This window comes from Schistocerca serialis, chromosome 2 (genome assembly GCF_023864345.2).
Source record: "Schistocerca serialis cubense isolate TAMUIC-IGC-003099 chromosome 2, iqSchSeri2.2, whole genome shotgun sequence".
Taxonomy (NCBI): Eukaryota; Metazoa; Arthropoda; class Insecta; order Orthoptera; family Acrididae; genus Schistocerca; species Schistocerca serialis.
In genome coordinates this window covers 314,017,790-314,036,076 of record NC_064639.1, presented here as the reverse complement: position 1 = coordinate 314,036,076, position 18,287 = coordinate 314,017,790, and the positions used below count along the sequence as shown (strand labels likewise).

The 18,287-nt window shown below is 43.6% G+C and overlaps 1 long non-coding RNA gene across 1 annotated transcript in view; it reads left to right on the top strand.

Annotated features, from left to right (window-relative positions):
* The window catches only part of LOC126457107 (uncharacterized), a 95,585-nt gene extending 77,717 nt beyond the window's left edge, over nt 1-17,868 (top strand). Inside the window, exons 2-3 of the long non-coding RNA XR_007585432.1 lie at nt 7,499-7,800; nt 15,544-17,868. This is a non-coding gene — a long non-coding RNA (uncharacterized LOC126457107). The remainder of the gene's footprint in view (nt 1-7,498; nt 7,801-15,543) is intronic.
* Nucleotides 17,869-18,287: the final 419 nt, after the last annotated feature.

Below are 18,287 nucleotides of genomic sequence, written 5' to 3'. Positions count from 1 at the left end.
TCTGGCTGTCGACATGTGGGGTCCGGCCGTGGGTCGTGTACGGATAGCCAAATGATAAAGCGACCGGGTTCGAGTCCCGGTCCGGCACAAATTTTCATTGTCGTCGTTACACTCTACAGCTGATTGTTGTGCATATTCGCAATTGTGACTACATTTAACATATTTAAGTTAATTCTAACTGACCTCGATGAATACGAGCGGAAGGATAGTAATTCGAGAGAGGAATACGATAGGCGGCAAAACGAGAGAGATCACGACTCCGAAAGCGCAAAAAAAAAAAAAAAAAAAAAAAAACTCTGATGAATGATGATAGCTACAAAAGTCACAATTCAGATCTCAACTGGCGAAGTGATACGTCTCGTTCGTTTGGGGAAATAAACGAAAATAATGGGATGTGGACACCGCCAATGGAGCGAGGAAATTAAAGCCGGATTCCTGCTCCAGGCTGCCGATTTAGTTATGTAGTGAAATGCTCTAGTAGAGGTTATAGATTATCTTGCCATCGTTTTATTCTAGTGTTAACACATTTAATTATTGCTGCGTTTTTGTCTTTTGAGGGACTGTTTGTCTGCGCATATGTTTGTTTCCTTTTATTGCATGGCTTCTCTTTACTGTGTGTGTCCGTGCACACACGTGATTTGGATTGTCATTTTTAAGTCGAGGTTATGGAAGCATACTGTTTACGAAATGTTACACTACTGGCCATTAAAATTGCTACACCAAGAAGACATGCAGATGATAAACGGGTATTCATTGGACAAATATATTACACTAGAACTCTCATGTGATTACATTTTCACGCAATTTGGGTGCATAGATCCTGAGAAATCAGTACCCAGAACAACCCCCTCTCGCCGTAATAACGGCCTTGAGACGCCTGGGAATTGAGTCAAACAGACTTTGAATGGCGTGTACAGGTACAGCTGCCCATGCAGCTTCAACACGATACCACAGTTCATCAAGAGTAGTGACTGGCGTATTGTGACGAGCCAGTTGCTCGGCCACCATTGAACAGACGTTTTCAGTTGGTGAGAGATCTGGAGAAGGTGCTGTCCAGGGCAGCAGTCGAACATTTTCTGTATCCAGAAAGGTCCGTACAGGACCTGCAACATGCGGTCGTGCATTATCCTGCTGAAATGTAGCGAACAAGACGCGACCGAGACGTGTAACGAATGGCACCCCATACCACCACTCCGGGTGATACGCCAGTATGGCGATGACGAATACACGTTTCCAATGTCCGTTCACCGCGATGTCGCCAAACACGGATGCGACCATCATGATGCTGTAAAAATGTCGTTTTTGCCATTCGTGCAGCCAGGTTCGTCGTTGAGTACACCATCGCAGGCCCTCCTGTCTGTGCTGCAGCGTCAAGAGTAACCGCAGCCACGGTCTCCGAGCTGATAGTCCATGCTGCTGCAAACGTCGTCGAACTGTTCGTGCAGATTGTTGTTGTCTTGAAACGTCCCCATCTGTTGACTCAGGAATCGAGACGTGGCTGCACGATCCGTTACAGCCATGCGCGTAAGATGCCTGTAATCTCGACTGCTAGTGATACGAGGCCGTTGGGATCCAGCACGGCGTTCCGTATTACCGTCCTGAACCCACCGATTCCATATTCTGTTAACAGTCATTGGAGCTCGACCAACGCGAGCAGCAATGTCGCGATACGATAAACCGCAATCGCGATGGGCTACAATCCGACCTTTATCAAAGTCGGAAACGTGATGGTAGACATTTCTCCTCCTTACACGAGGCATCACAACGTTTCACCAGGTAACGCCGGTCAACTGCTGTTTGTGTATGAGAAATCGGTTGGAATCTTTCCACATGTGAGCACGTTGTAGGTGTCGCCACCGGCGCCACCCTTATGTGAATGCACTGAAAAGCTAATCATTTGCATATCACAGCATCTTCTTCCTGTCGGTTAAATTTCGCGTCTGTAGCACGCCATCTTCGTGGTGTAGCAATTTTAATGACCAGTAGTGCAGTTTGGAGCGGCGAATCACGAAAATTCATTCGCAAACAACATGTTTCTACATTAGGAAAAGTTTGGTTGTTCTTTTCGTATAAAGCAACAAACAGAAATTTTGCATGGTTGCGTTTATTTTTCCACAAAACTTTGTGAACAGGCGACAGTAAAGTAGAAACAATGTGAAGAACACAGATCGTAAACAACTGCAACATGCATAACGGTAGACAAAAATGTTTTTCATTTTTTCCATCTTAACGGATTTGCACACACATTCCGGCAACTGGTTAATATGCTCAGCATGGTGTGTAACCACCTCTGGCAGCAATACAGACCTGACAACAGACGGGGCATACTGTGAATGATGTAATCAATCACATTTTGAGGCAATAACGGCCATTCTTTCTGCAGAGCTGCTCGCAAGTCATGGAGACCAAGTGAGGTGGCGCATGGTTAGCACACTGGATTCGCATTCGGGAGGACGACGGTTCAAAACTCGCGTCCGGCCATCCTAATTTAGGGCTTCATCATTTCCCTAAATCGCTGCAGGAAAATGCTGGGATGGTTGCTTTGAAAGGGCACGGCTGATTTCCTTCCCTATCCTTCCCTAAACCGATGGGACCGATGACCTCGCTGTTTCGTCCGCTCCCCCAAATCAATAAACCAATCAACCAAGTCTTGGAGAGTGGTTGGTGGATGCTGACGTGATGCAAACTGTCTCCCTAGTGTATGCCACACATGCTCTACGGAATTCAAATCGGGAAAGAGAGCAGGCCAAGGAAACATCGACCACCTGTGCTGTATGAGGTCAAGCATAATCGTCCATCAGTACGACGTCTGGACCCACACCATCTCGCAATAACCGCACATAAGGCCCCAAGATCGCGCCGCGATACCTGATAGGAGTTAAACCTTGTCAATTCACCCGTACCATTTCGTGAAGAGGTGTCCGAGTGGTCAACATAATCCCTGCTCACACCGTTAAGAATCCTCCTCGGTATCGGTTTCTTTCCACAATGTTTGGGTCCCGAAATCGTGTTCCACGTTCCCTCCAGATGGGAACACGTCGCGAATCACTCTCCTGGCCAAATAGGGACTCATTTGTGAAAAGAACATTGGCCTCCTGTTCGACTGTCCAGATGGCATGTTGACGACTCCAGTCTAGACGTTCCCTTCTGTGAAGACGCGTCAGAGGTATACATACAGAATGTCTCCGAAGCCTTCTGTACACGTTTGTCTCGGTACAACACGTCCAGCGGATGCCGTGCTGTGCTAAGGTGGTACCGTCGTGCGGCCAAATAACGGTCCTCTCTTTTTGATATAATACGTGGGCGTCCCTGCCCTGGTCTTCGGTATACAGTTTCAGTTTCTATTCATTGTCGCCACATCCGAGAAACAACAGAATGATTCACATTAAGCCTTCGGGCCACATCTGGTTGCGACTTTTCTGCTTCCATTCTTCTTATGGCCCTAGACCGCAGAGAGTCTGGTAGGCGTCTTCTGTGCGCCGTACTGCACCGTCTGTGACTGTATTACCCCGTTCGATAGTTGCCCCGACGCCATCGTTGACGTGGTTGTCTGTTAACAGGAATGCCATCTCCCGTGCAGAACATGATTGTACGGACAGCTGTTGACATTTTGTATGATTATACCGTGAATTAGACGCAAGTGGGGGAAATAGCGGTTTGTTGCTTTAATTTTGGATACCAGTGCAGATACAGGACCGATGTAGATACAGAATTTGGCGAAAGATAACACAAAGTCATGTATCGTTCCATTCCTTTTATATTCCGTTCTGTGCGTCTCTATTCGGTGTCCCATCTTTGGGCATATACACTGCCCGAAAGAAATAGTACCTCTGTAAAGACGGCGTCCATTTTGATCCAATGACGGCATATGTTGCATGGGGTCTTAATTATTATTTTTTATAATAATTTTTTTTATTTTTCGTACGTAGCTGTATGTCCGATTACGCTGTTTCGTAAACGGTTGGCCCTGACTAGTATTATTACGCTATCTGACTGCAAAGAACAACAACAAAGAATGAAATGAAATTTTCGTTAACACAATTAATTAATTAAGTCCCCAGCAACTATAAAACCTACAAAACCAAAGCACAAATGTAATTGTTCTGTGTGTGGAAGTATGACTCAACGCACATCTGGCACGGTTCTTCTTCAACAAGACAAGAATTTTTAAATACCAATTTTACTGACGTGATAAAAGAAAATTACAAATACTATAATTGCGTAATGAAAGCAGAATTACACTCTAATACAAGAACACACGCCAGATGCTTTGTTGACTGAACCTGTAATGACGCATTATTTAGGACACTGAAATAAAAAGAAACGGAGTTAGTTACCTCATTTATATTGATGAAAATCACTCTAATCCTTACATTATATCTCACACCGACTCTCTACTATCACATCTCAACCAGAACTCTCCAATATCACATCTCGGCAAGCACTGCCTACTAGCACATCTCAACAAACACTCTCTGCTACAACATCTCAGCACAGACTACCCCGAGTCCTCGACAGGCACTGACTACTACGAGCTCTCGACAAGCACTGTGGAGGCGGCTTAATAATACTCTTTGGCGCAAACTCTGGCGCAGTGGCTCAGTGTAGCCACCTTTCAATGTTTCAACGTCGTTCCCCAACAGATAGCATAGTGACATAGCTTCCAGAGCGCCATTGTGCCTACCCTTTAACAGGGAATTCTCGCAGCCATGAGGCTCATTGTGGTGCGAACGTGTGAAGCAAGCAGGAAACCATGCCATGAAGGCGCACTTGTGCATCTTACAGCGAACTGAGAGTGTTTGAAAAGGGTTAAACCGTGGCCTTCCGAGTGGCGGGATGGTCCTTTCGGAGAATTATCACACAATTCGGACATGCTGCGTCAGTTTTGCAACGATGCTGGTATTAATGGTCACGTGAATGGTCTCACACCCGTAGACGAGGTTTGTGGACGTCCACGCAGCACAGATGCCCACCAGGAGTGTCGTATTGTAAGGGCGGCAGTGGCATATCGTACAGCTACCACATCAAAGATAAGAGGGCTTGTGAGACCAGACGTGTCAACACAAACTGTAGCGAACTGCTTATTAGCAGTGGGAGCACGGACATGCATACCCCAAGCCCATCTTCCACTCACGTCACGTGCACGGTTCGACTGGTGCCGTCAGAGGATCACTTGGAAGATGGAGTGGTGCACTGTGGTCTTCAGCGATGAAAGCAGATCTGCCTGCACGCAAGAGATGGTCGTTGGCATACGCAATGTAGAGCTGTCTCGTAGAGTGCATTCGTCCAAGACACACTGGCCTCATCCCAGATCTTATGGTCCGGGGTGCAATACGATGCAACTCTCGTTGGTGTTTCTGGAGGAGTTGCTAACTAGCATTCGGTACTTGCAGAATGATGTTGGACCAATTCTTTAGCTCTTCTTGCAGCAGGAATGTGATATGTTGTTACAACAGGATAGTGCTCTTCCACACACTGCCCGTTAAACTCAACGTGCTCTGCAAGACGTGCTGCAACTTCCCTGGCCAGCATTATCTCCGGACTTGTCTCCAATCCAGCACGTGTGGTATATGATGGGAGGAGAAGTGACTCGTGTGACTCGTCAACCAACAGCTCTTGCAGGACTACGGGAACAGGTCGAGCAGGCGAGGCATAACATATCCCAGGACAGTATTCACCATCTGTAGGATCGACTGGATGTCACAGTCAGCGCCTGCATTGCCGCCCATGGAGGCTACACCATGTACTAATATGGGTGTTTCAGCATGCGTCGGTACCTGGTACCTAACAAGGGAACCTCCCCATCGGACCCCCTCAGATTTAGTTATAACTTGGCACAGTGGATAGGCCTTGATAAACTGGACACAGATCAATTGAGAAAACAGGAAGAAGTTGTGTGGAACTGTGAAAAAATAATCAAAATATACAAACTGGTCATCAGTCTTGGCCACATAAGCAATATAAATGAGAACATGAGCTCAGTAGCGCCGTGGTCCCGTGGTAGAGTGAGCAGCTGCAGAAGGAAAGGTCCTTGGTTCAAGTCTTCCCACGAGTGAAAATTTTACTTTCTTTATTTTTGCATAGTTATTATCTGTCCGTTCGTTCATTAACGTCTCTGTTCACTGTAATAAGTTTAGTGTCTGTGTTTTGCGACCGCATCGCAAAACCGTGCGATTAGTAGACGAAAGGATGTGCCTCTCCAATCGGAACCGGAAACATTTGATCGCAAGGTCATATATCAACCGATTCCTCCACAGGAAAACACATCTGATATATTCTATACGACACTGGTGACGGCATGTGCGTCATGTGACAGGAATATGTTGTCGACCCACCTAACTTGTACACTTGGCGAATGGGTAAAAAGATTCTTCTACTTGCCCGATTTAGGTTTTCTTGTGGATGTGATAATCACTCCCAAAAAGTGATGAAAACATAAGAGTTTGTCACATAAACTGAAAATAAAAAATTAAAGATTTCAGTCAATGGAAGATTTGAACTAAGGACCTTTCGTTCCGGAGCTGCTCACGTTACCACGAGTCCACGGCGCTGTTGCGGTCCCAGCGTCCTTAATGTTGCCTATCTTGCCATGAACTACTCAGTTTGTATATTTTGCTTATTTTTTCACAGTTCCACACAACTTCTTCCTGTTTTCTCAAATGATCTGTGTTCAGTTTTTCAAGGCCTATCCACTGTGCCAACTTATAACTAAATCTGAGGGGGGTGCGATGGGGAGGTTCCCTTGTAAGAACCGTTTGTGTTAATGATATGTAAATTTGCTTCATGTACTACACATGCACCGTTGCAATAATAAATCTTGAGTGAATTAGAAATCTCAAAAACTGAGTACTAATTTTTTTTTTCTGGCAGCGTAATTGTCAGCTTCTGTTTTGTTATTTTGTTGTTGACTGTGGGCGCGGCTTATGAGTTTTGCGAGGGGTTTAGCCTTAGGCAAATCTTATCGGGAGAATGTTTTGGACTAAATAAGTATTGTAGTACGTGCGCTTGTAAATCTCTTTTGTTTAGCCACCCATTTGAAGTCACCGAGCATGGAACACGACTTAAAGAGATTCTTTCATTTCACAATGTTATGCTAGCAACATTTCTCGCTGCCGTTTGAGTGATTATTGTTAAAAGGCGTAATCTAAAAATACGGCCTTCACCAGCTCCGAATTATGAAAATTCTGCCGCACATTTCTAAAAAACGAGGACTGACGTGATTAGTAATGATTAGAACACTAAGAATAAATATGTGTTAGGCTTGAATTTTTTGGGGAAACAGTACTTGCGTAATATTTACCTTTTCGCCAGCCGTTTAAATAATTCATAAGTTTTTTTATTCACTAGCTTCAATTAAATTTTAATTTTTCCTTTTTGTTAATGTTCTTTGCCACAGCTGTGCTTCAACTGTAGAACTGCAAAGATGATTCAGGTTAAACTGTGGGGTTGTAGAAAGATTAACGAGAATGAGCTTTACTCATAGGAGTAAATGTTACAGGTATACACAGCGAACACACAGAGGACAGGGATGCCACCTCCGCAGCTGTTGTGAACGTCGAGGTTGGGGCGAAGACACGGGCGCTGCCTCGCTACCTGCTGCTAATCCGCTGCCCGGAGCAAACGCATGCTATTGTGGCTCCATTAGCCTCCACAGTAGAACCGACGCGTCTGGTCAGCCGACAGGGCAAGCCTGTGTGATGAATGGGGTCACCACGCGGCAGTGGTCATCGACCCTGAGCCAACTGACATGAAATGTTTGTTGAATACACGTGAAAGACACTGGAATTTACATAAATTTAGGTATAATATTTTTCTTATTCTTTAAGAACCAATAATGATCACATCAACTGTTGAATTATTAGTTCTCTTCCAGTATTAATTTGTTCAACAATACATCAAATGAGACAGACCTCGCATACTAATGTACAAGTTGCACAATCAACTAAAGTAAGCTTGCTAAGAATCATTAGATAGTATCCAGGTGCTTTCAGCACACACAATTGAAATCACGGTGACAAAGCAGAACATTATATGTGTTGAAAGCACACGTAACTGGAAATCATAATCACAGAAACAGAACCTGTACCAATGGTACCATACTTTTTTATTGCTGTATTAACTAATGCAGTATGAGTTTAACAGTTTAACTAATATCGCTTAGTGGAAGACTGCTCAGAGGTCATTATTTCATCATGTCCATTTTCGATGCTGCACTACTGGCCATTAAAATTGCCACACCAAGAAGGAATGCAGATGATAAACGGGTATTCATTGGACAAATATATTATACCAGAACTCTCATGTGACTACATTTTCACGCAGTTTCGGTGCATAGATCCTGAAAAACCAGTACCCAGAACAACCACCTCTCACCGTAATAACGGCCTTGAGACGCCTGGGCATTGAGTCAAACAGAGCTTGGATGGCGTGTACAGATACAGCTGCCCATGCAGCTTCAACACGATACCACAGTTCATCAAGAGTTGTGACTGGCGTATTGTGCCGAGCCAGTTGCTCAGCCACCATTGACCAGACGTTTTCAATTGGTGAGAGATCTGGAGAATATGCTGTCCAGGGCAGCAGTCGAACATTTTCTGTGTCCAGAAAGGCCCGTACAGGACCTGCAACATGCGGTCGTGCATTGTCCTGCTGAAATGTAGGGTTTCGCAGGGATCTAATGAAGGGTAGAGCCACGGGTCGTAACACATCGGAAACGTAACGTCCACTGTTCAAAGTGTCGTCAATGCGAACAAGAGGTGCCCGAGACGTGTAACCAATGGCACCCCATACCATCACGCCGGGTGATACGCCAGTATGGCGATGACGAATACAAGCTTCCAATGTCCGTTCACCGCGATGTCGCCAAACACGGATGCGACCATCATGATGCCGTAAACAGAACCTGGATTCATCCGAAAAAATGACGTTTTGCCATTCGTGCACCCAGGTTCGTCGTTGTGCACACCATCGCAGGCGCTCCTGTCTGCGATGCAGAGTCAAGGGTAACCGCAGCCATCGTCTCCGAGCTTAGTCCATGCTGCTGCAAACGTCGTCTAACTGTTCGTGCAGATGGTTGTTGCCTTGCAAACGTCCCCATCTGTTGACTCAGGGATCGAGACGTGGCTGCACGATCCGTTACAGCCATGCGGATATGATGCCTATCATCTCGACTGCTAGTCATACGAAGCCGTTGAGATCCAGCACGGCGATCCGTATTACCCTCCTGAACCCACCGATTCCATATTCTGCTAACAGTATTGGATCTCGACCAACGCGAGTTGCGAAGTCGCGATACGATAAACCACAATCGCGATAGTCTACAATCCGACCTTTATCAAAGTCGGAAACGTGATGGTACGCATTTCTCCTCCTTACACGAGGCATCAAGGAATCGTTAGCGCCAGGATTTCACCCGGAACAAGTCCCGCCCACTCACCCCCGGTTTTCCCGGTCTTTGTTCGGCGCCTGGGCTTGGTTTCAGTTGACCCACGTGGTTTACCGCGTTTGGCTGCACTTGGAGTGAATATTAAATTAATATCTTGCTAGGTCCTAAATTTTGCCATATATTTAAAAGACACGTTGCAAAAAACGTGCACAATTGGCCTCGGCTGAGTCAGGTACTTCCACAGCAAACATAAGAGAAAACAATTTAGCACTGAATTCTTTAAATACGAGAACTCAGTATTCAGATGAATAGCCTATGAAGAAACATACTTCTATGTGAGAAAAAGCACCCAAAGCTAAAACAGGAAAAACCTACCCTCAAAGAATAATTTGCTTGGAGAAAGAGGAACCACGGTTTTTAGAACTCAGACGGTATATGCCAAACAAGCACCAGTGTTCACTATAATTCCAGAGGGCATCAAAATTACTTTGTTCTTGCTAGATCAATCCAGGCTGTTTTTGCATGTTATTCACTGAATAGTTTTGCTGAAAAGTTTTAGGGGTGGAAGAAGCGCTGGCACAGCATGAAGGACGTTTTACAGCCGTGAAACACTGCAGCATTTATTTCCTTCTTAACTGCTCTGTGACAAACACACACATCATCATTATTATTTTTAAAAATGGTTTGAATGACATGAAATTAATTTATCTTTTGGTTAAAAATAGACAGAACAAAGAATAACGACAGATTATTGTCCTGAGACGTTTGCAACAGCATATAGGACACTAATTACACAGGACCGCCACAATTCTTTATAACCTCGTTTATAATGCGCAAGTATGGCATTGGAAGAATTTAAAAGTTAAAATTCACCCATTGCCCCTGCAAATACTAACGAAATATGTCATATAAAGCCCGCATCTCGTGGTCGTGCGGTAGCGTTCTCGCTTCCCACGCCCGGGTCCCCGGGTTCGATTCCCGGCGGGGTCAGGGATTTTCTCTGCCTCGTGATGGCTGGGTGTTGTGTGCTGTCCTTAGGTTAGTTAGGTTTAAGTAGTTCTAAGTTCTAGGGGACTGATGACCATAGATGTTAAGTCCCATAGTATTCAGAGCCATTTGAACCATTTGTCATATAAGCAAATATCTTACTGCTTTCACTAGGCAGTTCTACTTCATGGCATTCTTATATTCTTTAATTTTCGTGAGCTACTATGAGGGTCTACATAAACAAAACGACTTTCACTTATTTATGTATAACGTTGATTTTAGACAACAGAGTTAGTCGACTGCATCCGCGGCTTTACTACCGACATGAGAGATTCAAAACCATTGTTTTCGCATTGTATGTTTGCTCTGCTGTTTCTCTCAAATAAACGTACTATAATAAGTGAATTAGTTTATGAAAATTTGTCCGTATTGCCTTTCAATAACATCACGTTATTTTTTGTTTTCTACTGCTGGCGATGCTTTCAATCCTCTATAAATATTTTTATTTCTTTAATAATACGCATTCGTATTATATTACTATCCAGAAAGACTTAAATTTCTTATCATTACTAAATTTCATCACAGTGTAACATGTGTTGGACTGTGACGATAACAACTTTGATGTAACTTCCAGTTTGCTGAACTGGCGGCTGTTTAGGGGAGGGCCTTCTACTTTGGATAGGCGTGGAGGGGGGTGAATGGGCGGGACTTGTTCCGGGTGAAATCCTAGCGCTAAGGGCACGTGAGGCATCACAACAACGTTTCACCAGGCAACGCCGGTCAACTGCTGTTTGTGTATGAGAAATCGGTTGTAAACTTTCCTCATGTCGGCACGTTGTAGGTGTCGCCACCGGCGCCAACCTTGTGTGAATGCTCTTAAAAGCTAATCATTTGCATATCACAGCATCTTCTTCCTGTGCGTTAAATTTCGCGTCTGTAGCACGTCATCTTCGTGGTGTAGCAATTTTAATGGCCAGTAGTGTAAATCCTAGGAGGAACTCTTGTTCCTTGTCATGCCGATAGACAGCAACGATCTTGCAGTTCAGGGGGAGTCTCCCTCTTCCTGATCCCCTCTCTGACATCTACCCACCCTATCCTCTACGGCTCTATTCCTCATATCCTTTCGAATCAAGGCTCCAACACTTCTCCCAGCCTCCTGATCTACTCTCATTCCTTTCTGCTCCATCCTTTATTTATATATCCTTCTTCCGAGCTCAGCATCATCTCTCAACATAGCTACCCATTGATCTGTATTGTCATCTTGCCTCTCTGTCCTTGCTGTGCTCGTTTTGTCCTCCAGAACATGTCACCTCAATTCTAATGAACACGTACTGGACGCCATCGAGCGACATCTATTCATGTGCTGGAGGCGCACATTCAACGGTCATGGACCAGGGTGACTCCCCAGTGCCTCATGGAGCCCATCGTCATCAATACGAAAAGGGGTGCTAGAACGTGAATGTCTATTCCAGATGCTTCTAACTGGAAGCTGAGCTCAAGGAAGTTGCTGAAGGTGTTATCATCGCCCTATTTTCACCATCACCATGTGAGCTTTTTCACAAAATCATCTAAGGAATGATATTTATCGTATTTTGAACCAGTTACAAGGGAGGATCAAATAGCAATGCATCCTGTATAATAAAAAGTTAATAACAGCGGGTTTTGTTCAGATTATAGCCAGAACTCTACTCTGCAGTACAGTCCTGTCCAATATAGTCACCACGTATTTATTTGTACACGCTTGCGCCACTGTTGAACCGAGGCATCAACACCAATTTTGCTTCCCGACCCATTATTTGTAAGCTGTTTTAATCTCGTCTATGAAAGAAGTGTATGGGCACGCTGTAATGGGTATCAGCAATGTGTGGCGTTGGGTGAAAAGTTTGGTAACACAGAAACGGACATTGCAGACAAACAGCGCAGCAGCCGGCCGACATCTGTCACAGAGGCCAATCGAGAACGAGCTGATGAAGTGATTCGAGGATGCAGACGCATCAGAGTTCACAGTCAACAGCGAAACCTATTTAACCAGACTTAGGAAACTTAAGGAGGCAATAATGTTTGCCCCCACACGTCACTTTTCACAGCCCAAACTAAAAAACCAAACTTCTCCCGGACAGGCCATAAATGCCCAACGGTACCGACCGGCCGCGGTGTCATTCTCAGCCCATAGGCTTCACTTGATGCGGATATGGAGGGTCATGGGGTCAGCACACCGCTCTCCCAACATATGTCAGTTTCCGAGACCGGAACCGCTACTTCTCAATCAAGTAGCTCCTCAGATTGCCTCACAATGATTGAATGCTCCCCGCTTGCCAACAGCGCTCGGCAGACCGGATGGTCACCCATCCAAGTGCTAGCACAGTCCGACAGCGCTTAACTTCGGCGATCTGACGTGAACCGGTGCTTCCACTGCGGCAAGGGTGTTGGCTTTCACAGCCCAAGAAAATGCAAAAACAGGCTCGTCAGTGGTGTCTCACGCACCCTACAGTCCTGATATTCCCCCTTCTGTCTTCTACCTGTTTGGACGTATGAAAGACAATCTATGTTGTTACAGATTCAATTACTTGGATGAGATTAAAACAGCTTGGAAATCATTGGTCAGGAAACAAAGCCCGAAATTTTGCCAAAATGGTTTTGATGTCTGGATTCAACTATGGCACACACTCTGAACGAGTCTGATAGGAAGAATGACGTTGAAGCATCACTCGGTGCTTTCAATTTGACATCATTGATTGATTTTCCCACTCTGGCAGTACAGGGAATGCAGCACACTGATGGATAATATTCTCAAGATGGAAGATAACTTGAAGCAAATAAAAATTTATCCTGTTGAGAATGGTCTTTCTGATCATGATGCACAGTTAGTTACAGTATATGACACAGTCCCATACAGCTAAGCAAATCGGCCCTCGAAAAAGGTGCGTTAAATTAACGATTTAACAATTACAAATTTTCGGGAAAGCTTGGAGCAGTTATGCTGGGATGGGGAATATCAGGAACCTGATGCTAATTTAAAGACCGAGCGAGGTGGCGCAGTGGTTAGACACTGGACTCGCATTCGGGAGGACGCCGGTTCAATCCCGCATCCGGCCATCCTGATTTAGGTTTTCAGTGATTTCCCTAAATCGCACCAGGCAAATGCCGGGATGATTCCTTTGAAAGGGCACGGCCGACTTCCTTCCCCGTCCTTCCCTAATCCGATGAGACCGATGACTTCGCTGTCTGGTCTCCTTCCCCAAAGAACCAAACCCAAGCTAATTTAAAACATAACTTATTTCATGATATGTTTACGTGTGTATTTGGTAGCAGTTTTCCAGAGAAAATACTGAAATATAATTCTAAGAACTCATGTGAAAAAAACTATAGCTTACTTAAAGGATAAAAATATCTTGTAACTGGAGAAGGGAATTGTATCCAACAACAAGAAAAATTACTAACCCAGAAACAGTCAAATATTATAAAATCTGTTGTACTATATTAAGGAAAGTTATTAACAAGCCCAGAAGTACGTGTATTATGTCTGAGATTAGCATTTCTAATAACAAAATTTTAAAAAATTTGGAATGTTGTTGAAAGGGGTTCAGAGCAACCAAGAGCACAGGAAGACTGTATTAGCATCAAACTGAACGAAAAGTTTGTCAACACAAATTCAAAAGTCAAAAATATTTTTAATAATCACTTTCGAAATGATTTGGAGAAAATGGGATCCAGATGTTCATTAGAAAAACAAAGCTGTGTAGGGAAGAAGCAATACCTATAAAATTTGACGAAATTTAAATTCTGCCCAACTCTCCTTCTCAAATTAGGAAAATAAACTCATTCAAAAGCAAAAGCTCACATGGAATTGATGGAATTCCCAACAGAAGACTGAAGCCTTTTTCTCAACATATAAGTAGGATTCTCAGCCACATAATAGCTTGTTGAAACTTGACATTTTTTCTGACCTACTGAAAAATGCTATTGTTAAACCATTGCATATAAAGGAGAGGATGGAGGAGGAGGAGGAGGATATTAGTGTTTAACGTCCCGTCGACAACGAGGTCATTAGAGACGGAGCGCAAGCTCGGGTGAGGGAAGGATGGGGAGGGAAATCGGCAGTGCCCTTTCAAAGGAACCATCCCGGCATTTGCCTGAAGCGATTTAGGGAAATCACGGAAAACCTAATTCAGGATGGCCGGAGACGGGATTGAACCGTCGTCCTCCCGAATGCGAGTCCAGTGTGCTAACCACTGCGCCACCTCGCTCCTCCTCCTCCGAATAAAGGAGAGGAAGTCTGATGTCAACAACTACTGTCTAGTCTCACTTCTGACATATTTATCTAAAATTCTTGAAAAAGTAGTGTATTCAAGAGCAGCTTCACATATTTGTAAAAATAAAGTAGTAACAAAATGTCATTTTTGTCTCCAGGAAAGCTTTTCAATAGAAAATGCTATATATGCTTTCACTGATCAAATATTAAATGCTCTGAATAACCAGACTTCACCCATCGCAAATTTTGTGACCTCTGAAATACTTTTGATTGTAGAAATCATGAAAAAACTTATAGATGACCTTAATTATTGTATATGAGTGGGACAGTGCACAAATGGTTTAATTTCATTCATATTTAAACGGAAGGGCGCAGGAAGTTGAAATAAATATTTCATGTAGTGGGGAAAAAATCAGCAGATTCTTCGAACTGGGGAGGTATTATGGTGCAGTTTGGATCCCTTGTTGATTTTAATATATGTTAATGACTAGCCATTTTCTATTCGTGAAGACACAAAGCCAGTTCTTTTGCTGTTGGTACAAGTATAGTAATCACACTCAACAAACACGAACTATCTGAGGATACTGTAAATAACGTCTTTCAGAAAATTATTAAGTGATTCTGTGCAGATTGACTCTCATTAAATTTTGATAAAACATAGTATACAGTTCTGTATAGTAAATGGCATAACACCGTTAATAAATATAGACTTTGAAGTCTGTAGCTAAGGCAGAATTGTGGTTCACTGTGTACTGCTGCAAGGATTACCGCACGTATGATCGAAATGATTGTAATAAGTAAATTGAATCAGGAGTAATCTATTATAAAATGTTTAACAGCCACACAATAGTAAGTGATCACACTTGCACATACTAAGAACCCATATACACACGAATAACACTGTATTCTCTTTCTACAGACATGATATCAGTCGTGTAAGGGAGAGAGTTAACAACAACTAGCTACAGAGATGAGGGCCGCCGATTAGACGATGGCTACCCGGGCTTCTGGTCAGACCTGTCCTGTTCTGCTGCTCTGTGGTACCGCAGGGCTACCTCTGATGTTACTTGTTTGGTAGTAACCCCACGTCTGCCCTATGCTTCTAGCTCGTCTTGCACGCCTACTCAGCCTAGTGCTCTCGCTAACAACCACCGTATGGAGTCATGCTGCCACAGCCGCAATTCTATTCACACAGGTTTTCAAACTATCGTGTCTCAGTGATTTCTTAAGACGGCACATATATTACAGTCTTTATCATTGTTGTGATGGTATTTGTACAGAAACGAAGGTAATAGGGTAACAGACTGAATAAATCATAATTATACTATTACTTTGTATAGAGCCGCCAGAGACCGTGGGTTCCTTGTACCAAAATACCTAAAAGGTATACCTGAACAACCTTTGAAAATTTGTTGCTTGAGTTCTAGTTCGAGTTGGAACTTAAATAGTGGAAACTATTTATTCACAGCCGATACAAAGGAGTTACATGTTTGCACCTGTTACTGTCCAAAATAGTCACCAGCGTTGTGTAGAACCCATTGCCAGCGATGTGGAAGGCATAGTATACCGTTAGCAGAGCCTGTTCTGTTAATGGTGCAAATGGAGCGGTGTACTGCCTGTCAAATCTTTGTAACAGTTCTGAAGCGAATGCGGCGAAGTGGTTCCTTCATCTTCAGAATCAAATCGAAGTCACAAGAACTCAAGTCTTGGGAGTATAGTGGATGGTACATTACTTCCCAGTCCCATCGACCCAACAGAGCAGCCACAGCTTGCGCTGTATGCGCCCGCGCATTGTTGTGCAAAATGATGGGTGGGTTGTGCAGAAAGTGTCGCCGCTTCTTTCGCAAATCTGGTCGCAGGTGATGCTCCAAAAACGAACAGTAGTGTTGCGCATTGACAGTCTGCTGTGGAGGAACTTAATGCGTTAGGATAACACCATCACAGTTGTACACGAGAATCACCATAACTTTCACCATACTGGGGCTCTGACGCACTTTCAACTTTCACGGCGACCCATGATGACGCCATTCGTTGGATTGGAGTTTCAGTTTTGGCTCTTACGATGTGGCCCATGTCTCATCCAGTATTACGATAAGGCGTAAGAAAGCCCCTCCTTCGCGCTCATAGTGCTCCAAGTGCGTCTGAGCAGCGTCGTAATGCATCCATTTCTGTATTTCCGTCAAGTCATGTGGAAGTCATCGTGATGCAATTTTTCGCATGCCCAGGCATTCCTTCAGGATGCGAAGCACAGTTGTATGCGCTAATCCGGTTTTGTGGGCAATCTCACGAATCTTATGGCGTCGACCAATGTCCATTAACACGGCAACAGCGTGCACTTCTTCTTCAGAGACGCTAGGACGACCTGCCCCATGCATGTCTGCCACAGTCTGCCGACCTTCGTTGAAGGCTTTTACCCAACGTGCCACTGTTCTGTACGGCAATGCCGATTCCCCGTACACCTCTTGAAGACCTTGATGAGACTGTCCTGCTTTACGACATCTGGCACATTCAATCTTGATCCAACTCCGTTGTTCCTGTTTCGAAAATATAGTGACACCATTACGTTAGACTGCTCACTCACAAGTGACTGTGTTTCCCTCGATTGTACACACGGGACGGGCGAGTCTATTTGCTCGGAGGGTAAGGTAGGTATGTCAACAGTGTGTGCTATCAGCGACAATAGTAGATTCCATTGCATAGTGTCTCCACAGCAGTGTTGCCACTACTTAAGTTCCAACCTATGTATATAGAATGTGTGAATGCGTGTGCATGTATGCATGTATGTATGAGAGAGAGAGAGAGAGTGAGAAAGTCAGAGAGAATGAGAGAGTGCATGCTCTGCCCACTATGTGTATGTGAGGTTTCCTACCATGTAAACACATTAGGTTGTTTATATTTTTTGCACACTATGTGTATAAGCTACTGTAATTACTTACCTGCTGCTGGCATTATAAAATCTAGGTCATATTTAGTCTATCGATGTTATGTTTCATAAGCAGACTGTAAATATTCCATCTGATATGTTACAATGTGCTTGACACTGTGAAAAACTGTGTCATATGACTATTCCAAGTGATAAAAATTGTTGAAAACATGTTAGTGCATCAATGCCAACTATTTTAAACTGTGAAAAAACATGCCACAACGTTGCAAGCTGTGCTATGACTATTCTAATCTGTTGAAAACCATATGATTGTGTCAATATCTAAAAACATATTAACCTGTGAGATTTATTATGTATATCTATTTCCATACATTGTTAAATTAATATTGAAAATACTGTATATAATTTTTGTACCTTGTTGTAACGAATGTCAACTGAAATGAAAAATTGTATAAACTGTTCCAACTTATGGTAATATTATTTCGAAAAAAAAAGAGACATGTTATCTGAAAACATGTTATTTGCAGGAAAAACATATTACAAATGACTCTACTTTGTTAAACTCTACTCGTTCATTTCCCACCTTCCTACCTCAGCCGTGTCAAACAATTGATGATACTAAGTTGCTAGATCACACAATGTGCGGTTTCATCTGCACTGCATTCATATTTCTATAAGAGTGAACACATTTACACTTCATTAACAGAGTTGAATTTTACTGCTTACAATCGACAGACATATCTACATTGCATGTATCTTTGTATAACAGGAGATGCTTT